The sequence below is a fragment of the Equus caballus genome, chromosome 4 (assembly GCF_041296265.1).
Source record: "Equus caballus isolate H_3958 breed thoroughbred chromosome 4, TB-T2T, whole genome shotgun sequence".
Taxonomy (NCBI): Eukaryota; Metazoa; Chordata; class Mammalia; order Perissodactyla; family Equidae; genus Equus; species Equus caballus.
The window spans coordinates 16,651,941-16,677,776 of record NC_091687.1 but is presented as its reverse complement, the minus strand read 5'-3'; positions in this window follow the sequence as shown (position 1 = coordinate 16,677,776).

Sequence of the window (25,836 nt, the reverse complement as noted above, 5' to 3'; positions counted from 1 at the left end):
ATACAGAGAACTCTCAAAAATCAATAACAAACAGCCCAATTTCTAAAAATTTGTGGAGGGTTTGAACAGACACTTCCCTCCAAAAGACATGTGAATGGCAAATAAGCACATGAAAGAATGCTTAACATCCTTAGTCATCAGGGAAATGCTAACTGAAACCACGGTGAGATATCAGTACACGTCTATAAAAGGAGCTAACATTTTAAAAGACGAAGAGGAATTGGAACTCTCTCCATCATTGCTGATGGGAATGAAAAAGGGTACAAGCACTTTGGAAAGCAGTGTGGCAGTTTCTTAAAGAAGTTAAACACCCGCCATATGATCTATCTATTTCAACTGCTAGGTTTTACCCAATAAAAAAGAAAGCATACATCCATACAAAGATTTGCACATAGCAGCTTTGTTTGTAACTTGGAAGCTTAATTCGTAACCTAGAGACAACCCAAATGTCTGTCATTAGGTGAATGAGTAAACAGCTATGGTATATTCAAACATTGACTAATGTTTGACTAATTCATCATGGATGAATCTCAAAATAATTATGTTGAGTCAAAGAAACCAGAAGGAGACGAGTACATATTCTATGATTCCACTTAGCTAAAATTCTAGAAATGAAAGCTCATCTCCATTGACAGAAATGACATCAGGGGTTGTTTAGGGACAGGGTGGGGAAGAGCTAAGCTGAAGAGAGGGCTCACAAAGGAGCATGAGGAAACTTGTGGCGACAGATGCATTGATTCCTCTGATGGCAGTGATGTTGTTACTGGTGTGCATGTGCCAAAACTTATCCAATTGTACACTTAAGACACATACAGCTTATTTTGTATCACTTATACCTCAGTTAAGCTCCAAAAAAACCCCAAAAATAGTTTTTCATACGTCAATGACAGCACAAACATGGAAGTCCAAAAACATGGAGTTAAGCTTGGGAGAAGTTAAAAATTCCCTCTCATGCCATGCCATCCCTGTTTGAAACAGTAGGCAAGAATCTTAGTGGTAAGAGAATTCATCATATTTCTCTGCTTTCATTTCTTTCATTTCTGGTGATTTAGATATGAAAGATTCTGAATACCAGAAAATAATCAAAATATTTTGAACAACAACGTGGTCAGGCTCAGAACTTTTCCCTTATTTTCTAGATGTGGCATTTTTCGTGTGCTAGGCCTCAAGTAACACTGGAATGATGTAGCCAGTAGCTGGACTGGGTTTCATGTTTGTTGTTGCTGTTTTACCCTCAGTGCCCCAAAGGCCTAAGGCCACCTTATGTTTGGAGTGTGGGCTGATTTGTCAGGGAGATTTTCTGAACGTCTTCCCCCACTTAGCTTTGGATCATCCTTTTGTCCTGCGCCTTAGAGACCATCTTTCTCTCGCTGCAACCTCAGCTTTATTCCACTGTCACTTTTTACTCAACACAGCGTAACGTTGGGAGCGGGAGAGATCATTCTCTGATGTTCTGATTAAGTCTGCTTATTAGGAAGGCTCTGTGAACCTGGGTCTCAGGGATGAGCCTTCACATCTTCTTTCCTCTCCTCCCCATGGAATTCTGGACATAGTCTGTACCCCTGCCCTTCCACCAAGGCTAGAGCGTCTTTGTTTTCCCCTGTTCCCCTCCCACAACAGCAGTGGGTTTCCTTCTGTGATCTCAGGCTCTGAGTTTTCTTGCCCTTCCTCTTCAGATTAAAGCTTTTGTTCCACAGGGGAGCAAGGCGAGAGAGGCAGGGTGGAGCACAAGGATCAGCCATGGCTGCTGTCACTCTCAGCCAGCTTTTTCTTGAGCTTTCTCAAGATTCTCCCTTTCTTCCCTGTGAGCACCAACTGGGGCTCCTGGAGACCCTGCAGGAAAGTGCTTGTCCCCCTACATCTTGCTGCCCCAGGGACCTGACACTCTTATACTAGCCCTGGCCTGTAGCAATTCAGTACACATTTCTAGCTGAATCTTCTTACCAGCTTGTAAGCATTCAGTAATTTCTGCACCAGATAAGCTAATGCTTGGTCTTGTGTCTCCCCGAAGTTGCCTGGCTCTCTAGAGTCCAGTTTAGTTTGCCCTGGGACATCTGTTCCCTGGTGATTCATGAAAAGTCATTAATTCGTCCACCTTTTTTTCTTATTGTAAGAGTGGGTGTGACTCTCTACATCTTTCAGCTGAAAGTCACAAGCTATTACATAAGGCAAGCACGATCTTGATACTAACGAAAGCCTGATAACTGGATTACAAGATTAGTAATCACAGAGCAATTACTTTAATGAATATAGATGCAAAAACATTAAAAATACAATTACTTAAAAAGGATATATCATCATTAAATTGGGCTTATTTCAAGAAAAGAAATTTGTTTCAACATTTAATTGTCAATCAATATAAATTATAATATTCACAGAAAAAGGCTTAGTGACATGCAATCATCTCAATAGAGATTGCGAGAGCCTTTCATAGAATTCTAAACCACTCACAATCAAAACTCTTAGCAAAATAAGAATGGAATAGACTGTTACTTTCTAAATCTGATAAAGTGCATTTACAAAAATCTTTAACAATCATCATACAAAATGGTGAAATATTAAAAACTTAGCACTGAAATTTAGTTTATCAAAATATACCACTTAGCATAAAACGTAAGCCATCGAATAGGGGAAGATATATCTGAATCCACTGATTCGTATTAAGAATATCTAAAGTAAGATGAAGACAGCCTCCTCTTAAGTGAATATAAAATTTGAGTAGGTGTTTCACAAAAGATGATATCTGTATGACCAACAAACATTCCACAGGGACTTAATTTCATTAGTCATTATGAAAACGCCAAATGAAATCCCCAGTACCTACCCCCTACAGAGTCTCAAACAAAAAAAAGATGGATGATGCATGCGTTGGCAGTGATGTAGAGACAGGAACTCTCAAACATCATCATACGTGATGGAGAGCAAATAGATAAAACTAACTGGGAAAACAGTTGACACTGTGCATTAAATAAATCCCAACGTATACAGCCCCTACGGCCTGGCAAATTTGCTCCTAGTTAATGCAAGAGAAATGAGTGCATCTATGTATAAAACATCACTTACAAGAATGCTCTCAGCAGCATTGTCCATAATAGCTTCACATTGAAACCAGTCCAAATGCCCATGGATGGACATACAAATTGTGATCTACTCACACAGTAGAATATTAAGCATTAATACTATGTGTAACAACATGAGTGAATTTCATAAAGGTAATATTGAATTAGAAGAAGCCATATAGAAAAGCACATCCTATATAAATCCATTTATAGAAAGTTCAAAAATAGGTCCAACTAATTTATAGACTTAGGAATCAGGAAAGTACATCTTTGCAGAGTCAGTGATGGGGAGAGGGCTTCTGGTGTGCGGCATGTCTTGTTTATTGATCTGGATGCTGGTTCACTGTGTAGATACTTTATGAAAACTCTTAGAGCTCTAGGGTGAACATTTGGGTAGTTTTATGCATGTAAGTTTTGCCTTTATAAAAACATTTTAAAAAGGTAATGGAACTAATTAGGAATAAAACTAAGACTTGAAACCCATATTTGGATTTAACTTCATGACACATGTTGAGTATAGCTGCTTTTACATGTGTATGTGCATTTATGTATATATTTGAATGTGAACCTTCATAGATCTTTCTTCATAAATAGGAAAGGAAAGTCACATTAAGTGCAGAGAGCTGATATGTATTGATTTTGTTGCATGCCATTTCTTACTACCACTATTATTAATTAAATCGTATTTTTATATATACATTTAATCCTCTATCTCTAGGGAAAAAAATTAAAAAGAATGACCCTTTGAAGCCAGGTTTGTCTGGTTTGTTTGAAAGCACATGATCACAAATAGCAAAAGCTGAAGTTTCACAGGCCTTGCTAGGATATGCATAAATGAGGTCGAACTTAGAGCATTAACTCAAAACCTACAGCTCATTCCTGCAATTCCATGACCCACGACCTCCAAATCTTACTCAAACCCATCTTTCCTTAGAGGATCTCTCAAGGTCTCTCATTAGCTAGAATCATCTATACCACAACATTTTGCTACATTGCAACCCAATGTTGATGTCTACGGAGCTTCGCCATTTCAGGGGAAAAGTTAACACATTCAATTTATTCTTCAACAACGATGTTTGATCACCTACTCTTCTTTATAATACCACACATTTTGATTATTCCATAATTTTCATTTATTAGTATTATAATCACTAAATGATTAAGTGAAAAAGCCAGAAATCCAGATTGGAAACACTTTATTTCATGAGTCATAGTCTTCATCTTGTTTTTTTTTCCCAAAGAAGCACTCTTTTCTCCTATTATTTTGATGTATATGTCCATACTCAGCAATTCTAGGATGGTTATATGATTTCAATTTATAGATATGCTATAATTCCAGCATGAACTTCTTAAGTTCAAGGAAAGCATTTTCAAACAGGCAGCCTGGGGCCATTTTTATGATATATAATAGTTGTAAACAGTCTGATCTCAGAATATTTTAAAGGAGTATATTTAACCTCTTTATATCGGTTATTTCTGTTGTATGGAAAGATATAATTTTGTTTCATCTGCTTAAATTTAGTGTAAAAGTCAAAGGCCATATGAATATCCAGGAAGGATGTACCCCCTCCTTCTCCCCCTCCGGATCCTCTCCACTCACACACTTTCCCGGAACGGGCCACTAAAGAAATCTTCCAGAAACAGTTTTCAGTCATGTGTTTCATCTTTAGATCAATGGAGTCTTACCGATCTCCCTAGTAGATAATAAACTGTTTTTTCAGATAAAGGGGTTTCCTCCCATTGGGAAAGCATTTTTGTTCTTGCTGCTACACCCAACACAACCCAGCTCCCAAGTCGCCTGCTTTGTCCACCCTCCCTCTGGTCACTCACTGGGCACAGCTCCTTTACAGACACGGTCAGTACGACACACTGCCTTGTGGTTTCACCTCACCTGTCTGTCTCTCCTCCTCATTTACAAACAAAGTATGGCAGAGGCTGTGTCTTGGGTGTTACCCTGCCCCCTCTGATTTGAAAATGCCTGCTAAACAGAAAGTGAGCAATATATGAGCAACATTCGAGGGCCTGGCAGGAAATAGAGAGCATTTTCAGAAAGGCTAATTGAAAAGAGACAAGTGAAGGGGCTACTGAGAGCCGCAGAGGATGAAAGCCCCTGGGAATTAGCAATAGCAAAAGCCTGTCCCACCCTAGGTCTGAAAGGGCCAGTCAGTAAAGGGAGCCTTGTGAGGGCTGGAGCTGGGCAGCGGGGCCAGTGGCCAGCCATGGTGATGGGAAAGAGTGGGGATAAGGACCAGTCTTCTTGGCCCCCATCTCTGGTATCACTTCACAGTCCCCCATGTACCAAACACAACCAGGAGCTAGATGGCAGGGACAAGAGAATGCATAGAGGTCATTCTTCCTGGTCACAGGCAAGACAGCCAAGGGCAGAAGGTAGATCATGGGGGAGGAGTGGTGGTGCTGGAGGCAGCAAAAGTAGTCACCAGCACAAGATGATTGTTAGAGGAACAACTGAATGTGATGAAAGCCAGGCTCGTTCCAAGTGCACAATGCCAAATAGCAACCATGGGACCTGTAAAATGGCTGTGAATCAAGGTTTAATGGCTAATTCAAGCCATTTCTGTGAAAAAGCAATTCAGTTGTTCTCAATATTCGTATCTCCATATTGATTTACTTTAGTCTACATTTTAATGAGTTTATGAATTATAATATACTAATGTTTTTGCTAGACAGTGTAGAAAGTGCCTCCATTGCACATTTACAGTTTAGCTTTTCTGTCTAGGATTAAGATTTCCTTAGTGAGTATTTTGAAGCAACTACAGCGTACCCAATACAATGACATGTCCTGTCTGAGTTAACTTATTCTGTTAGAAGCACAGTCAGACTCTTTTATAGAAGAGAACACTGAAATTTGAGAGGGCAAGTAACTATCCGCAAAGAAGTATAAGGTGGAATCAGGTTCTGAACCAAAGTTTGTTTGACTGCGACTTAAATAAGAGTGAAGCTGGAGGTTTGCAATGGCCTGCAGACATTTTTGCCCCTAAGGTTATCTTTTACTCTTTCTGCCTCATTCACCCTGATGTCTGGTCAACCCAATGGTGCTTCCTGACTCTGTGTTTCTCCTTATGTCACTCCTGCAATGTGTAAAATTCTTTCTCCCAGAACAACTAGTCTCAAACTCATCTTTCATCATCCACTTCTAGCGATGGGTCCATGACACCTCATGCTCTCAAGCCACTGGCCACTTTTTTAGAGGGACATGTGCTCCCTGGGATGTGTTTGGAAGTCCTCTCAACTATTCAAAAGAGTAAGAGTTGGAACACCTGAGGAGAAATGAAAATGGTCTGTCTGAAAGACGAGAATTGACTCTGTCAGACTGAATCCTGGAAGGCCTCACAGAGAGTCCTGCTTTGGACCATTCAGAAGAGAGACTCCGACAAAGGGTGGAGGCAGAAAAAAGGAAGCAAGCATTTTTAGAAGGTATAATTATAATGACGACTTTTTTTTCATTGAGGGCACTTTACATACATCTTTCAAAATCTTCAGGGTAGTATTATCATTGACATTTTACAAATAAGGAACAATCTCAGAGAGGGGAAGCAACTTTGCATTCACAATATTGCAAAAAACAAAAACCGCGTTCCTAGTTGTTAATGGTGACTGAACATTGATCCGCTTACCACCTGGAGCAGACCTGGTGGAGGGGGTCAAAGGTTAAATGGGGAATGAGCCTGGATGACATTCAAGTTAAAGCAAGCCCTGAGATTTCATGTATAGGTTCAGATCATGCTCTGCTAATTACCACCTTAGATAATGAAAGAAATTTCTCCCAGCTTTCTTCATAGAGTGGCTGTGAGGATAGAGTGAGTCTTAATAAATGTAGATGGTCCTTAGGGTATAGCCCAGCGCATCACCAGTCATATAAGTCAGATTACAAGTGTATTCATTGATGTCTGAATACAGCTTCCAAAAGCAAAAGTAAACAATGATACATAACGAGATTCTATTGTCCAACATGTTACTTTATCAGCTGACCCATTATTGAGGTCTATTTAGAAATACAGCTAAGTTTCAAAATCTGTTGCCCTGAATTTGGGCAAATTTTGGGGAAAGTCTTTCTAAATTTGTAGAGTCTAAAATGCAGAACAGTACAATTTTATGACTTCATAAATTATGTGACAGTAATAAAATCCATTGGGCACGCAGATACATCTGCTTTTAAGTCACTGAGTGCTGTGAAATGCTGCCCTTCATTTGAAATGAGTGTCGAGAAGGAGAAGAAAACACAGTTTGAGGTCATCTGTGTCCACAGACTCCGAATTCTGTTGGCCTAGTCTCTCTGCTTTGAAAGCAAACTTTAGTGTATGTACAAAAAGGGAATGGAACATCCTGCAAGGCTTAGAAAGGGAAGATTTAAATATAACCGACTCGCTTAGAAGTCTGCCTTTAGCTCGGTGGAAAGTGCACGAGGTGGAAAGGACTGGATGGCGTCCTTGCTGCCCCTAAGAGGGGTTCTCATGGCTGAGGCCTGTGGTGTGAAGAACAGGACAACCATCAAAGGAATCACCATTTGGAGACTAAGATTAATTTTTTTCTGGCACAGATAGAAAGTGAGCGTGTCCAGAGCTTATTAAATCCGAAACTCTCCTGATTAGTGCCCATTTGAGACAACCTTGAAAAGTAGTTAAAGTGATATTCTGCAACAAGTAAAATATTTAGACTTCCTAATACACTATTCTTAGCAATTTGTAATTAAAAGAACAGGTTAGGATGTTGGATAAAAGATCTCCAGTGGTGATTATTAGCAGATGAGAGTGCTGAAATAATAAATAACGAATTAAAAAGAAAAAACAGGAAAAATTAGATTATTTTTAACATAGCCAAAAATTATTTCAGAAATATGCTGGTAATGGCCAAATAGACTGTAACAATTCAAATATTTCTATTACACACATAGTCGCCACAATTTGGGGACATATGTGTCACTGACAGAAGAAATAATTGTCTGCTAATCATCACATTTCATGTATACTATTTACTTACCTAAAACTAACTGAACCCTCGACTTTACAGAAATTGCTGTCCTGGTGCCAAGGTCATATACTCAAAACATCATTTCTGACTAAAGTTGGATTCGAAGTCTGGGGCAGGAAACCTACAGAAGGAGCCTGAAAAATCTTGTCACACCAGAGAGAACAGAAGTGTCAAAGGCTGCTCAGGCCTAATCAAAATGACTCAGAAGCCAATTTAAAGAGGCTCCCACTGTCCAAAGATGAGACAGAGGGAATATTGACGAAGATCATAACTGTGGTTAGACAAGCATTGGATGTGTTGAAAGCTGTGACTTCAGAATGACACACTCTCTCACACACACCCACACACACACTTACCAGTCAAATCTCCAGGTTACCTCAGGAGGATACTAAGAACCCAATTATTTTGCGAAAACTGTAAATAGGGAGAAGATCAAGAATTGCTCCTTTCTTTTCTATGCAATTTATAGCTTCAGTTAGCCAAATAGGGGATTGATGTTAAGTTTCTCTTTATAAAACTATTTCAGCTAGTAAACGACTGAGAAAGAATAGCTTGAGGATATCAGCATTTTGCAACTTCTAATGAAATAACAGATCTATACAATGGTCATCAAGGACAGAAGCACACACCACCACCTATGCTGGTTTCTTACTGTATGCTTCAACTTGAATCTTGTCTGGTCTAGTCAGGACCAATGTGAAGGGAATATAGCGGCCAGAGGAACATGTTAATTGACCACATAATAATGCTATGGGTAAATCCAGACTCTGGAAACTGGACGGCAAACACTGTTTTCATCGACACATAAATGGCAAGTAAGAAAAATCAAACAGACAAAGAGGAACCTGTAGGCTGAGAGACCTAAGGGACGTATTGATCTATTGCCATGTATCCTTTCTTTTTCCAGGTTTAAACTTTCCCTTAAAATTCCAACTTAATTCATGTACTAGCCATCACTTTTTAAATTATAGATATCTCTTCGCATTTATTAGTTATCACACGTCATAGTTCTGTTTTTCAGTGTCTGGTAGCTGTGTTCCAAATCCATGTCAAAAACTTGTTGAAACTGCATAGTTTGGGGCCCATCTGCACCTTGTTGGACTACGTGGGCAAACGCTCATAATCCAGACACCATCTGAGTTGAGTGCATGGTGTAGAGCTTATCTTCTTCCTGCTGATTGAGGAGGCCAAAGGCAATACTCCCTATGGACCTGTGTGTGGGTGGAGATAGCACGTCAGGAACTGTGTGGATCGACAATGGCTCTCCAAGCAAAGCACAGTTCAGAAAGCTCATAAAGATTTCTTGTTTAGATCACATTCTTGAATTCATAATCAAAATAATAGAAAATTCCCTTCTGTAATTTTCAGCATTCAATAACTGAAGTCTTAAAATAACTAACTTTAATTTCTATGTATTGTTGTTATTTTTGATGCTATTTCTTCTGATCAACAAGGTGTGCATTAGCTTATCTATTAATTATGCAGTGCTTTACTTAGTTTCAGTCACTCTGCTGAGATTTACAACTAGATTCCCTGCCTATTGGGCATTTCAAAAAATAATAATAATAATCACACCCAAATTGGATGCCATTTTCCCCTGCGGACTTTCTTCATAAGCCAATGGCACCAGCAGATAACACTCAGTATCCTCAGGTCCCCATCCCTCATGTGCACTCCAGCTGTTTTCACACTCACCCTTCCTCCACATCACGATGGCCCCTGTGTAAGCAGCCCCTGTCGTTGTCCTCTACAGATGATTGCATCTCCTGCCAATGTTTCCTCCAACATCTTGTCCTTTAAACTCTCATATTTCCTCCCACCGTTGCCAGACTATGTGACCCAAGATACATAAAGATGTTTTGCTCTGCACTCCCCACCCCTGCCACGAGTCCCTGGTTCTTCCCACGGCTTCCAAAGTCCTTACTTAGGTGACTGTCAATGCTCTTCTTCAATTTCCACTTCCCAGACATTCTGTCCCTCAGTCCTACATAGTCCCTGTGCTTTTGATCCTCTGTCACTATTTCCAGTCTTTTCTTTGACCAAAACCCCATTCAAGCTTCAAATCTGGACTGGAATGCTGTATTGGTTTTCTAGGACTGTCGTAACAATGTAACACAATTTCACTGGCTTAAACAAAAGAAATTTATTGTTTCACAGTTCTGGAGGCTGCAAGGCTGAGATCTTGGTGTCTGCAGGGTTGGTTCATTCTGAGCCCCATATGGGAGGACATGTTCCATGCCTTTCTCCTAGCTTCTGGTGGTTTGCTGGCAACCTTTGGTGTTCCTTCGCTTGTAGATGCATCACCCCATCTCTGCCTTCATGTTCACACAGCACTGTCCCTGTGTATGTGTGTCTATGTCCAAATTTCCCCTTTTTAGAAGGATACCAGTAGCATTGCATTGGGGGCTCACCCTACTCCAGTACAGCCTCATCTTAACTGATTATATCTACAATGACCCTGTTTCCAAATAAGGCCACATTCTGAAGTACTAGGGGTTAGGACTTCAACAAATGAATTTTGTTTCATAGTCAATGATTCACCCCATGACAAACACCCTTCCTTCCTGTCGCCTCATTCTCTTTCAAGGAGCCTTGATCCTCTAAGATAACTTGGCGTTGTGTTTGTCCACTGTTGGTGGGCCAGCCTTTCCCTCTGTGTCTTCACAACAATGCTCCTCTCTTCTCTTTTGCTTTTCCCAGTAGCCTAACATGGAATTTTGAAATCTGTGTTCCTTAATCCATTGATTATTTTAATAATCCCAAATCACATGTATTGGGGAACTACTACGTGCTGATTCCTGAACATTCCTTATCTCACTTGGTCTTGGAACAAACTTGCAGGTTTGAAATTATCCCCAATTTATAGATGAGAAAGCTGAGCGCAGGGAGACTCAAATGACTTGACCTAAATCAAGGAGATTGTAGGTATCCCAAAATACAAAGATTGTATTCCAAAAATGTTTAAAGATTGTTAAGGTGATTAAAACAATGACATCAATGGTTATTGAGATTCCTTGAAGTCTTCATGTTAACAGCCTTTTAGATTTAGGGAAATAAGTAAAAAGCTATATAAATTCTAAGTCTCACCTCCAAATCTCATCTCTAGGAACATTCTGAGTTTTTCGTTCCTCTTCTCTTTGTGTGAATAGGAGCAGAGGCAGTGTGGCATAGTGGTTCATTGGGGTTCATAGGACCAACTGGATTCTCATTTTTGCTCTACCACTTACCAGATATGTGTGACCAGAGGAAAATGGTGTAACTTCTCTGTGCCTCCATTTCTGGTCTGTGAAAGAGGGAAAATAATGGTACATGTCTAAAAAGGCTGCTGAAGAATTAAATGAATTAACACACTTAAGCCTTAAAACAGTGCCTGGATAACCATCCCTCAACCAAATGGGCTTTCATGGCTCTCCTGGCATTTGTTGATATTGATGAGCACATTGGTCAACTCTAGCCAATGGGGAGGAACCATTCAATGAAGCATTCGTTCAGCATCAGCAACGTTGTCTGCAGCAGCTCTTGGAAACCAGTCTTTGTAAATCTGCCACATATCAATTATCTGTATCTTTGTCAAATCAATGGCTTACAATGTGTCCCCAGAGAAACGGAATACTGTAGAGGACACTGGTGAGGTAGAGTTTCCCCTTTGCTCATAAACTACTCGACTTCTACCAAGACAGATCTATAGACACTTACTTTGTTTGGAAAAAAATATTCAGAAATATTTTACAAAATATTTTTGTTAACTAGTAGGGCAGTTCATTCTCTATCTTTTCCCCCTAATTGTCCAGCAAAGGACCTGTCCTAGAAGTATTACCACTCCTGCTCAAGTCCTGACTTGATGGTGCCATGGCTCTCACTGAATCCTTGTCTCAATCATATTTCTATCTTCAGGGGCCACAGCATACTTACTTCAAGCTGGGCATTTTGTCTGGAATGGGACCGTTAGTACCTAGAAATGTCTCACTGTGTGTAGCATTTCTACATGACCGATTATTCAAACCAGAATCCCAAGCTGAATCAACACTTTCCTCATTAATTGGATTGTCATACAAGTATGAATATAATATTGTCTTACTGGCACCAGTGTGGAACAGAAGGCTGCATTGGCAGAGGGAAACAGGCATTTGTTTCCATGTTTGTAAGTGACGGGTCAAAATATACATTGAAAGTCACTAATGGTCAAGATGAGTCTTTAGGAGCACTGTATGAGCAGCCCAGTATTCTGAGCTGATGCATGACTGAGGTGAAAAGACAAGAGCTATTCCAGTTTTTCAGTTTTGGTTGTTGATAAATGTCCCTGTGCCAGCCACACACACATGACTCTCTATTCATCCTGATCTGGGGTTCCAGCCTGCCAGTTCTAACTCAGTGCTTTCTTAAATCTACTCCCCTGGTGTAAAGTTTCTCATCAATGGAAGGACTGAAAGGCCATCGTAATTGCCTTACAACTAGTCCCTTCTCTCTTCAGTTTACGTAAAACAAGACTATTAGAATTTTTCTACCCAAAACATGACACTGCTGAGCACTAAAGGACTCCACTGTCTATAGACTCAGTCCAGATCCCCAGCCCTGACATTTGAGGTCTCCGATGTGGGATCCACCACTTCCAGTAGCAACTTGCCACACCATACAAGCACCTTAGTCTTTGCCAAGCTCTGCTCTTTCTATCCTTTGTGTTTTTTACTGCCCACATTGTTCTTTCAGGTCAGAAAGCTCTCCCCTTTTTAAATGTTACATTTTTCCTACCTCTCCCAGGCTCACCCTTCCAGCCCTCATGCAGGAGGCTGATCCTCCCCATGCTGCAGGGTGGCACCGTGTGCCCCCACTTCTGGGATCCTCTCTCTCCTCTGGCTTTGCATTTGTGCATATTAATAAGTGGCTATTCTTCTTTCAAAGGAGTATTCTACCTCTGCCAAAGGAAAATGAATGCTCAAGCTTGGTTTAAAATTCCTAAACTATAAATTTTGCATGGGTTCAGGACTCGGTGGAACATTTTCACATTCCTTGTGACTAATTAAAAAAAGGAAAGGTCTTCAGCAGCCACTGAGCACCTGAGCGCTCAGCTGCCAAGCTCATTCCATTGTAACGACTTACGCGTGGCAAGAGAGAGGGATGCGTCCTTTGTGTGTCTCACTTCTGGCAAACATTGTCTTTGGCAAATGTGGAAACTCTCGCAAAAGTATGAATAAAACAAGGCTACAAAGTTTCCATTTCAAACTGCAAGCCAATATTTCCTTGGAATGTGGAAGCTCCGTAATACCACATGCTCCTGTCAGAATCCAGTTTGAAATCCTTCCACACCTCTCCCATCTGTGGAAAGAGGTGCTTTCTCCAGGTGCAGCCAAAACTGAAGGACTTTTTAAAAGTAGTTTTCTCAGTCATACCCAGTTTTCAAATTAACCTCTTCATGGCAGTTGCCTGGGGAGCTTGTTAAAAACGCTGTTTCCTATCACCTGAGCACAAAGCTTTTGATGCATAAAATTCTAGGACTGTGCCTGGGAATTTTCATTTCGACAAATCCCCAAGTGAAACAGATGTAGGTGGTTCAGGGGCCACACGTTGAAAAACACTAGGCAGGGGCCAAGCTTCTTAGTACAAGTTCAAATGCCACCATTAGACACTAACTCTCTATTCCCCCGCCCCCAGGCCCTGGCAACCGCCATTCTACTTTTTGTCTCTATGAATTTGACTGAAGGGGATGGAGTAGGTTGTGAGATTTAGAAATGGTTCATTTGAAGTAAAAAGTCAGAGAAGTCATGATGCGAGGTGAACTGGCTTAGTGATGAATTGTAGTAATGTGCAAGTGTTTAGTTCTTTTAAAACTGAAGGAGGAACAAGTCTTACTAAGTAACTCCCTGTTTCTGAACTTCACATTTTTCTGATGCCCAACATGTGTTGGCACAGTGCATTGTGGGAGTTCAAATAATTTAGTTCTTAGCCCCAGTGCTTGGAGTTTGAACTAATGCTTGGAGTTGAACAAACTGCTATGTCTGGTAGAGCACATAACCAAGGGGATAGGAAGTGTTATGAGTTGAATTGTATCACCCCAAAAAAGATATGCTGAAGTCCCAACTCTAGAACCTCAGAATGTTGACCTCATTTGGAAATAGGGTCCTTGAAGATGTAGTTAAGACAAGCTCATACTGGAGTAGAGTTGGTTCCTAATCCAATATGACTGGTGGGTGTCCTCATAAGAAGATAGTTATATGAACACAGAGACCTAAGAAGAGGTCCTGTGAAGATGGAGGCAGAGACAGGAGTGATGCAACTCAAGCCAAAGATCATCAAAGATTGCAGACAACTGCCAGAAGTCGGGAGAGGCAAGGAAGCGTTCTCCCCCACAGGTTTCAGAAGGAGCGTGGCCCTGCCAACATCTTGATTTTGGACTCCTAGCCTCCAGAACTGTGAGACAATGAGTTCACGCTTTTTAAAACACCCAGTTTGTGGTACTTTGTTGTGGCAGCCCTGGAAGACTGATGCAGAAAGTAAGAATGTAGGATGGAAAATTATCCATGTAAGGAAAGAAGTCAGAAACTGAAGAGAATCCACTGCCAATCCTTGATAGAGATGAGCCTTCCTCTAGCTCATTATACTCTGCATAATTGTGCTCTGTATAATTTGAAACTATACAGGAGAGAATGAAATAGATTGCTTCATGAAAGAGCAAGATTTAAGCCGATCTGAGTTAGGGAGGGGTGGAAAGTATTTGAGGCAGAGGGTATAGCACAGACATAAGAGAATGGGTAAAATGAATGGCGTCTCAGAGGACAGCATGTACTAGGTACTAGAGAATGGAGGGACACACAGAAGGAGGGAGAGGACCTATCAGATGGGTCATGGGGAAAGAAAGGCAGAAAAAAAATTCAGAATATGTTGGAACTAGGTGTCACCTCCGAGAGCTCAGTTCTGGAAAGATAAGTCTGTTCTGAGCCAGGAAGTTAAATTGGAGGCAAGAGGCTATTAGGAGAGGCAAGTTAGGAGGTAGCTGTGATGACTCAGAAGAGACGAAAGAGGCCTGGCAAGGCCAAGCTGACTGCAGGAGTGGAAGGTCAAGATACACTTACAAACAGCATTGGGAAGGAATTGACCACGAATGGGGAGAGAGGAAGGGAGAGCGGTTCACGTTGATGTCATTGGAATTAGCAGGGAAGCTGGAGAGAAAAGGAGGCCAGCCAGGGTGGAGATGAAGCATTGTAGTTATGCTACATTTGAGGAGCTAGTGGGATGTTGCAGGGGAAATGTTCAGCTCTAACATCAGTGATGGAGTAAAGCTCTGGATGGAAAGTGGTTAGATATGTACATTTCTGTCTATCTAGATGAGGCCATTGAAAACATGGGAGAGATGGAGATCACCCCGAGAGAGGACTGAAAGTTGGCAAAAGACCACTTTTGAAAAGAATACCAGAGGAGGCTGCTCCATGAAACAGTTTTCCGAGGGAAGAACCTTGCTCACAGCTTCTTACAAAGTCATGGAGACGGACGAGATCTGAATGCCTCTCAGACACCAGTCGTGTGGCCTTCAACACAGAACAATTGTGTTTGCAATCAGGAGCCAAATAAGAATTCTGTCCACTTGCCCTGTGCGTTTTCTGGGCTTATCGAGAACACAGACACCACGAATTGTTTGTCTCAGGAAGGCTCACAGACTGGACTACCCTAAGCGTGGAAAATGCCTCCGCCTCCAATGCGTGTCCTTGACAGCGGAACTGGATTTGATTTCTCAAGAAAAGCCCTTGCCAAGATTTCCTTCTCCTGTTATCCCGTCCTCTGCAGTGTTTACCCCCAGGCTGTGCTTGTGTACTTCGCCAAGTGTTTACTTCTGTGGATTTCAGGATGTGGAGGAGCCCATAAAAAGCAAGCTGCTTTATGATATTCAACCAGTTCAGATGGAATCAAGATTAACCCCAGAGTCTCCTGAAGCCGTAAAACATTCTGTTATGTGTTTAGCTCCACGTTGACACACCCTTTTCTCCAGAGTGAAGGAGAGAAGCCAGCAAGTAAAGTGGGGAGGTGAAGTACTCTCAGTGTTTCCAACCTGATGGAGGCAGGCAGAAGTGCCATAAATCTCAGCAGGAAAGCTATGTTGCGCGTTCACGCAGCTCAGCTCCCTTCTCACACCACGGGGCTTTCGGTAGTTCAGATAAGGTTAAGATTGCTCATCCAAGGCCTCATCTGACCTGAATGCCAGTCCAGCTTTCTGCAGTGGCTGAAACATCGATTACTGGGAAGCCATAGGCTTTGGGTTACTATTGGCCTTCATTCTAAATAAGTATACATATTCTGTAGTACTCAACATTAAGTCAGCTAGAGTGGAATCAGGCAGAAAAGACAAGATTTTAATAAGACTTTAAAATGCAAATGGTTAATAAGATCACGGTACTTCTGTAGACCCTGGAAGCCAGTGCTAACGCATATTTGGAGCAGTGATATTTTTATACGAGCAAGCATTTTCTCATGTACTCCTCCCTTCTAGGGCTTTCTCGTATGGATGGTATTAGCTTAAAGTATCTTTGATAAATAGCGTTCTCTTTTTATGACTTTTTAAGTGCATTTTAAAAATGAGCCCAGATCAACGTGGAATCCAATTTGTCATCAGTGTTCATGAACCTCTACTTCTGATTTCTTTCTGAATCTCATGCCATGCTCACTCCCTCTCATTCCCCCTCCCAGAACACAAATAAACTTAGTCACGTCATCCCCAAACCAAAAAAAGACACATAAAACCTCACCTGACCCTGAATCTCTTCGTCCTTCCCTTCATGGACCACATCCTGGATGGAAACCTTTTCCTCCCTGTGCCTGTAAGCACTGCCCCCTCCACACCAGCCCAATTCTGTTCCCAGGCTTCTCTCTGGAGCTCTGTCCTTGCCTCCTAGACAGCTCCTCAATGTTCCTTCGTCGACATCCTCTTCTCTTCGGAAGCATCTTCTCCCCTGGCTTCTGTGCCGGCTCTCCACCATCTCACTGCTCACCTCCCACTGAGATTTTTCTCCAGCAACCTGTGCAAAGGAAGGGAGAAGGGAGTCTGTTCTGTTCACTGCCCCAAAACCAACATCCTTGGACCCCCTTGTTAAATGAGCCACGATTCTGACATGCCATAATTACTCACCTAATTGCCATAGAGAAAAGGTGTGGTTCTTTTTTGTTTTGTTTTGCCAAGTGAAAGGCAATTTCTCTGTTGAGCTGAGTCCTGAGGAGGACAACATTGACATTTTCACATATTGGTTTTACACAGTTGAGAAAATGGAGCCACAGAACCAGAGGTGGTAACGAGGTCTCTAAGCAGCCCCATGCTTTTTTATTATGTTTGTGTTTTGTTTTTCCCACTGTTTCATGCTGTCACACATTGCATGTCACATGCCCATCAGGACTGTCTCCCATTTCTGCAGACAAGAAGCCAGGTGCAGGTCAGGCGCAGAGCAGTCTCCCACTGGAGTGTCCATGATTTGTTCCAACCCGGAGGCAGTGCGATTCTCAGTCAATAGCAGGAATAATAAGAGTAATTTCTGAACCCATTCTAAATTTCAACCATGAGTCTCGAAGATATGTATGCAATGCGACAAACATACAGAGGAGGCCAGGGGGTGAAGTGCTCCTCTCCATGGCCAGAGGCGGTGCAGTCAAAACCCACGTGCATCTCCTTCTGACCCTAGGGGCACAGCTTTCCCTACAGGCAGGGATGCACTCCCGGTGACAGCTCAGACCAAGCTCCAGGTGAGCCCAGAGCTCACAAGGTGGGCTCAGGTAGTGACAGCCCTATGCTTCTTCTCAGGCTTCTGAGTGGGTGGCATGAGCACCAGAGAAGAAAGTCGGGGGCAACCTTGCATGCTTCTTTTTGTTTGTTTGTATTTAAGTTGCTTCCAAGCAATTACCATTTATTCATGAATGTTCAAAATGTATCTATTAAATGTTTTACTTGAAAGTGTCACCTGAGATAAAGTTCAGTTTCTCTGGCCCAGAGGTGACTCCGTTTTGAAATACTCAGGTTCTGCTGGTCAAGGCTCTATCTGGTGTCAGCAGCTCTTACCTCCTCTGAGGCTCTAAGGAAGAGCTGAGCCCCTTGCTCCTGTCGGCAGGTGATTTGGGCCTCTCAGATGCAGCTACAAAGAATCCAGGCGCTCCACTCTGCCCCCAGATCAGTGGGGCCCTCAGGAAGACCAGCTCTGAGCTGTAGGAAGAGAATAGAACCACCCCTGGCTATTTTACGTAGAAAAGTAATATTTATGTTGGAAAGGGTGATAGGGCAGCTTCCAGAGTAATTGGAAGGATTGGACAAAGATTTTCTAGGAGTGGTGCCAACATCATGCCACCAACGGGAAACAGCAGCCACTCCACAGCCACCACTGATAATTCAAGGTCAGGAACTTGAATTGACACTGCATCCTCAGCACCTGCACCCTCCTGGGCCTTGACCTTGACCTTGACCTTGAGCCCCACAGAACACTTTGCTGCTGCTGCTGCAACCGCAGAGAGCCTGCTCCTCCACCCTACCCAGGGCACGCTGCTCCACGGTGCCCACTTACAACACGAGGTCCACGCTCCGACAGTGCATGTGAGCCAGCATCACAAGCTGCAAGGGGGGCTGAAATATGAGTTATGACATCCATAGAACAGGGGCCCATTATCTGGGACATTACAAAAGGTTCACAGAGAAACGTGGACCTGAAATATGGTATGGACCTGGATATGAAAATGTCAAAGGCAGTCACGAACAGGACAAACAGCACAGCAGGCTGTGGGTTCCCAGACCTGCGCTCTCTGATTCTGGTTCCCAAGCCTGCCTCAGTGTCTTCCTGAGGGCTTGTGATGATGAGAGGAAACAGTCTAAAGTTCCCAGCACACGTGGTGTTTGAGAAATGGTAGTAGGTGTTAGTACTCACCCTACAGCGCTCTTACAATTTCTTCGTCCATCTTAACATTTGAGGCTGCTCTCAGACAAACTTATTCTCTTTTCAATCGGAAAGCTGTGACTTGACAAGAAAAAGAAGAGGAGGCCAGCTTTTTCTCCGTCATCCCTGAGGTCACACCGTGCCCCTAAAGACATTTCAGACTTTTGATGCATCAAGCACAACCACACAGCCCTTCTTCCTGGCTTTTCTCTATCCCAACCTCATCTCCTAATGGTATTCTCATGCAGTGACCTCCTACCTAAAGCAAGTGTTTGGCAAATAGGTGGTAGATTGAGTTTAAGCTCCATTTCTGGCACTACTGGCAGCTACGTGACCCTGGCTGAGCCACAGATGAGGCAATTAGCTCATTAGCAAAAATGCTGTAAGGTGGTGGAGGGTTAAATGGGATCATTCACTTAAAAGTATCTGGTGCTCAATAAAAATTGGTTTTGTTCCTCAATAATTTCTGTAAAAACATCTATTAGAGAATGTGGCACACATTAGGTGCTTAAAACATATATGTTTAATATTTTTGGTATTTTAAATTTAAAAAATGCAAAATATTCTAGGAAAATATGTCCACTTCCCTCGAAGTTTCATTGGAAGTGAGAAGCATTTCTTTTGGAATGGATCTGTTATAAACCTTGTACAGAATGTTTTCCCATAACTCTGTGTGTTTGTCTCCATTTGCAGGAAGAACGAAGGTTCTGAAAATGGAGTGCTGTGACCAAATTGGCCACAGAAGAAACAGGAGGACCAGGAAAACACAGTCTGTCCTGATGTGAGTTCATGAGTCGTCTGGCAGTCTGAAGATGACATTTCTGCAAAGAGGACAAGGGGAGGTGGGTTCCTACTCAGAGAATATCAAGGAATCTGCAAACCTGCATTCCATAAGAAACAAACATAGGCCTGGGGCTTTAAGGAGGTCTGAGTCTAAAAACTTGAAGACTATTTTGTAAAATCCCTTCTAGACATAAACAGTGATTTAGAGCAGGAGATAACATCGAAATCCTGAAGCCACAACCAATTTGAGAGCTCCTGGGTTCTACAAGACCCAGGTCAGCCCTGCTGCTCCTGGAAGGGTGAGCCTAGCATCATGGCCCGGAAATTGAACCATTCATTACAAAGGCTTCCCTTTCTCTGTTGAGTTGATTTGGTGCGTGGATCAAAAATAATTAACTGTTCTTCTTTCGACTCAGTCAAAGAGCTTAGAAGTTGCCGTTTCCTTATTTACAATAAGAAAAAGTTGGACAAAATAAAAATCAACAATTTTTCTTGGATCCGTCGAGAATTGTGGTCACAGGGCAAACCACCATCCTGAAGTCTGAAGAGACATGCCTCTGTTTAACACGTGACATTGGAAAAATAGGTGCAATAGACAGAGAAAAATAAAAGATCTTCCACTGCACAACATATATCCAAGTGGATTCCAGCATCTTAGGAGCCTGGATATGAAACATAACACAATGAAGTTAATAGAGTAAAATGTGGGAATATATACTTTTGAGTTAGAAGAAAGTCCATAAAGTAGATATTGATAGATCTGATTACACAAAAATTAAAGATTTCTGCTCAAAATTAACAACACAGGCATTCAGTTTCAACTCTGACACGTAATAGCTTAGAAATCAGCATGCCTAGCCTTACAATAAGTAAAAGCCAGAAAAGCTGAAAATTAGTAACTTTTCTTGAAGCCGTCAAAGAAATGAGGTCACAGGGCAGACAACCACCCTGAACTCTGGAGAGACAGGCACATCCTGAGAAATAAAGCATAAGATTCACTTACCTGGAGCAAAAGCTTCAAGATGCCATAATCCTGTAGGAACATCAAACCAGAGGCCAAGTGTGGGCTAGGAGGAGAGTGAGAAGCTCCTGGAGTCTGCCATTCTATGCAGCCACCACACTTTCTCAGGCTTTCCCTCCAAGGACCCCGCCACTCACTACACCCTCACAGGGAGGATTCTCCACCTCCTCCACCTCTCTCTTCTCCTCCCTACTCCACCCTGTCCTACCCCTGGCCCTGGAAGTGCTAAAAGAATAGCCATGTGAAATCTCCTTATAGTACAAAAAGCTTAACCCCTAGGGGTGCCAGAGGCAAGAGGGAAACCCAGTTCAGCTGGGGAAAGGGAACTCCACCTCCTCCCACACTGCTCCAACCTCCAGGTCTCAGCTCAGGCAAAAAAAAAAAAAAAAAAAACAGGTCATCATCTAGAGAGGAGAGGGCCTAGAGGATACCTGATCCATCTGGGGCTGGGATCAGGAGGCAGGGGCAAGTGCTACCCCGAGGGAAGGATGGAGACACTTGTGAAGGCTACATCTTGCAGGTAGCCCCCTATACACCCCAGACTGCAAATTAATCCAAAGATCAGAGAATGCTCCCATACACACACAGCCTAGTACTATGTTAGTAAGCTTAGTAAAAATAATGGTAGACTACAGCAGGAGAAGGGCGAGCTACTGATTCTCTCTGAGGAGGAGAACAAATGGAAGCCCCAAAGCAGGAGGAAAGGGAAACTAAGGACACCATAGGAATTTGAAGTTCTGGTGCCTGTAGCTACAACAAACATTAAACATAGCCCATCACTTCAAGATCTACTTATCTCAATATGTGTCAGCCCATACAACTTGTCTGGTTTCCAACAAAACAAAAGTATTTTATGCCATGCTGAAAGGCAAGGAAAAGCACAGTCTGAAGAGATAAGGAAATCACTAGAACCAGACTCTGATATGACACAGATGTTGGAATTATCAGACAGGAAATCCAACATAACTGCTATTAATAGGTTAAAGTCTCTAAAGGAAACAGTACACAACATCCAAGACCAGATAGGTAACGCCAGCAGAGAGATGGAAACTCAAAGAAGGAATCAAAAAGAAATGCTAGAAATTGAGAACACGGTAATATAATGAAGACTGCCTTTGACGGGATCATCAGCAGACTCAACAGTGCTGAGGAAGGAATCACTGAACTGGAAGATGAATCAATAGAAATCACCCACACTGAAACACAAAGAGGAAAACAGAACAAGCATAACAGAACACTGAGCACTGTGGGAAATCAAGCAGTTCAGCATAGGTGTAAGCAGAATACCAGGAGAAGATGAAAGAGATCAGGGCAGAACACATCTTTTAAAAAATTAATGGCCGAAAAGTAAAACAGATCAGTGGTCACCAGGTGTTGGGGAGAGAGAGATGCACAGAAAAGGCACAGAGGATTTTCAGGGCAGTGAAACTACTCTGTGTGATACTAAATGGTGCATACATATCATTATACATTTGTGCAAAACTATAGATTGTACGATACCAAGAGTGTACACTGATATAAGTTGTGGACTTTGGGTGATTAATGGTGTGTTATTGTGAGTCCATCACTTGTAATAAATGCACCACTCTGGTGATTTTGATAGTGTGGGAAACCGTGTCTGTGGAGGCAGAAGGCATAAGGGACATATCTGTACTTTCTGCTCAATTTTGATCTGAATCTAAAACTGGTCTTAAGTATAAGCCATATCTAAGAAATCATGGAATTTTTCAAAAAATAGAAAAAAGCAATCCTAAAATTTGTATGATGCCAGAAAAGACCTCAAATATCCAAAGCAATCTTGAGAAAGAGTCAAGCTGGAGGCATCATACTTCCTGATTTCCAACTACATTACAAAGCTGTAGTAATCAAATCAGTATGGTATTAGCATAAAAGCGGACACATAGGCTAACGGCGTAGAACAGAGAGCCCAGAAATAAACTCACCCAAATTCAGTCAGTTAATCTTTGACAAGGGCACTAAGAACACAAAACAGGGAAAGGATAGTCTCTTCAACAGATGGTGTTGGACAAACTGCATAGCCACATATAAAAAAATGAAACTGGACCCCTATCTTACATCATACACAAAAATTAACTGGAAATGGATAAAATACTTAAGTGTAGAGAACTGAGACTGTAAAATCCTAGAAGAAAAAGGAAAAAATGGCATTGGTCTTGCAATATTTTATGGATATGACACCAAAGCACTGGCAACAAAAGCAAAAAATGAACAAATGTGACTACGTCACACTAAAAAACCTCCGCAAAACAAAAGAACAATCAACCAAATGAAAGGCAACTTATGGAATGAAAGAAAATATTTGTAAACCATTTATTTGATAAGGGGATAATATTCAGAATGTATAAGGGACTCATACAACTCAATGCCAAATAACCTGATTAAAATATAGGCAACGGACCTGAACAGACATTTTTTCCAAAGAAGACATACAAATGGCCAACGGATATCTGAAAAGGTGCATAAGATCCCTAATCATCAAGAAAATGCAATTCAAAACCACAATGAGTTATCACTTCCCATCTGTTAGAATGGCTATTATGAGAAAGACAAGACATCACAAGAGTTGGTGAGTGTGTGGAGAAAAGGAAAACCTTGTGCACTGTTGGTGGTAATGCAAATTGGGGCAGCCACTATGGAAAACATTACGGAGGGTCCTCCAAAATCAAAAATAGGGCTACCACAATCCAGGAATCCCACTCCTGGGTATATCCAAGGAAATGTAATCACTATCTCAAAGAGATAGCTGCAGCTCTGTGTTCATTGCAGAGTTATTCACAATACACAAGACACAGAAACAACCTAAGTGTCCACTGACACATGAATGGATAAAGAAAATGCGATATATAGACATTTATAAATTTGTATACATATATGTATGTATATACAATGGAATATTATTCAGCTATAAACCAGAAGAGAATCCTATCGTTTGCAACATCATGAATGAAACTGGAGGACATTATGCTAAGTGAAACAAGACAGACACAGAAGGCTAAATATTGTATGATTTTGCTAATGCATGGAGTCTAAAAAAGTCAAACTGGGGCCATCCCGGTGGCTCAGAGGTTAAATTCGCATGTTCCACTTCGGCAGCCTGGGGTTCACTGATTCGGATCCTGGGGGCAGAAATGGCACTGCTTGGCAAGCCATGCTGTGGAAGGCGTCCCACATATAAAGTAGAGAAAGATGGGCACAGATGTTAGTTCAGGGCCAGTCTTCCTTAGCAAAAAGAAGAGGGTTGGCGGCAGATGTTAGCTCAGGGCTAATCTTCCTCAAAAAATAAATAAATAAATAAATAAAAATAAATAAAAAACTCAAACTTGTAGAAGCAGAGAGTAGAACGGCTTTTGCCAGGGGTGAGGGTGGGGAAATAAAGGGATGTTGGTTAAAGCATACAAACTTTCAGTTATAAGATTAATGAATTCCAGGGATCTAATGTACATCATGGTGGTTATGGTTAATAATACTGTATTCTATTCTTGAAATTTGCTGAGTAGAGCTTAAGTGCTATAACCATTTTAAAAAGGTAATTATGTGAGGTCATGGGTGTGTTTATTAACTTGATTGTAGAAATAATTTTACAATTTAATACACATTGTAGGTGTGTATTAAATTATGCTGTTGTACACCTTAAAGAAAGACTCACATTGTACAACAGAAATATATACACTTTTTATTCATCGGTCAAACCTCAATAAATCCGGAAAAAAGTGACAGCTAAAATTTTTCCCAAATTAGTGACAGACACCAAACCACAGATCCAAAGAGCTCACTAAGAGGGATAAACACAAACACGAGTGTACACATGTGCATACACACACACACACACACACACACGTTAACATATCATATTTAAAAGGCAGAAAAAATCCATTGACTCTATATTTCATCATATTTGGACTTTCTGTTTTGTTCCATTGATCTACTTGTTTATCATTATGCCATTGCTAAATTGTCATAATTATTATATCATTAAAATAAGTCTTGAAATTAGGTTGTGTGATCCCTGCAATTCCGTGCGGTTTTTTTGCAAGATTGTTTTGGTTATTCTATGTCTTTTTAAGTTTCTCTATGCAGTCTAAAATCAGCTTGACAAATTCTTCCCAAAATCTTGATAGAGTTTTGACTGTATTTCTGTTCCATCTATACTTCAATTTGGGAAGAAGGTATATCTTAACAATATTGAGTTTTACAATCCATGAACAGGTTATAGCCATCCATTTGTGTCTTAATTTCTCTCAAAAATGTATTATAATTTTCAGCCCAGAGGACTGGCACTTGCTTTGTTAGGTTTTTACACTGGGTGCTTTGTGCTTCCAATGCATAAGTGCTAAATTTAAATTTATCTTAAGAACTTTTATTGCTTTTTTGAAATACATCAAATATTGTTCTTCTTTTTGCAGTTATATTTTGTTACTCTTGTGTATCCGCACATACAGCTCTATCTCTATGTTTTAAAAGATAAAATACTAGTTCATAGAAATGTGTCACAATGTACTTAATAGTGTAGGGGTTTGGATGTAAACTTTTGGGGGAGGAATTAAAGAAGGAGAAATTGTGGGGGCCTTAATACAAGCGTTATAGCATGCGGTCACTCCCCTTGCACAGTCTGAGACGGTTTTGTGGAGAGAGGGATGTTGTGACCTTCCAGATAGAGAGCATCAGTGCAAGTTGTGTAAAGAGCAAGTGATCAGTTTCTGTCCTGCACGGGTCCACATTTCATTGCTACCACTTGCTAATTTTCCGAGCCTTGGGAAATCACGTCACTGTGTCTCAGTTTCTTTATCCATGAAACATTTCATTAGGTTTTCCCTAGGGGCTGGATGAAATCATGGATACATTAACTACGCTCTCTAAATTGTGAACGAGACACAAAGATAAAAGACTATTGTTCTTTTAGTTTGCTTTTGTTCTAAGGTTTGTTATATGATCTTCAGCTGGCTCAGAGTCTAAGTTTTATTATTTGATAATCGGGAAACAACTTTGAAGCCAGTTCATTCCTCACAGTGATGCCAGTACGATTTTATCATTGAAAAAAATATCTTTCCTACGTAAGACTCCTCAATGCTTC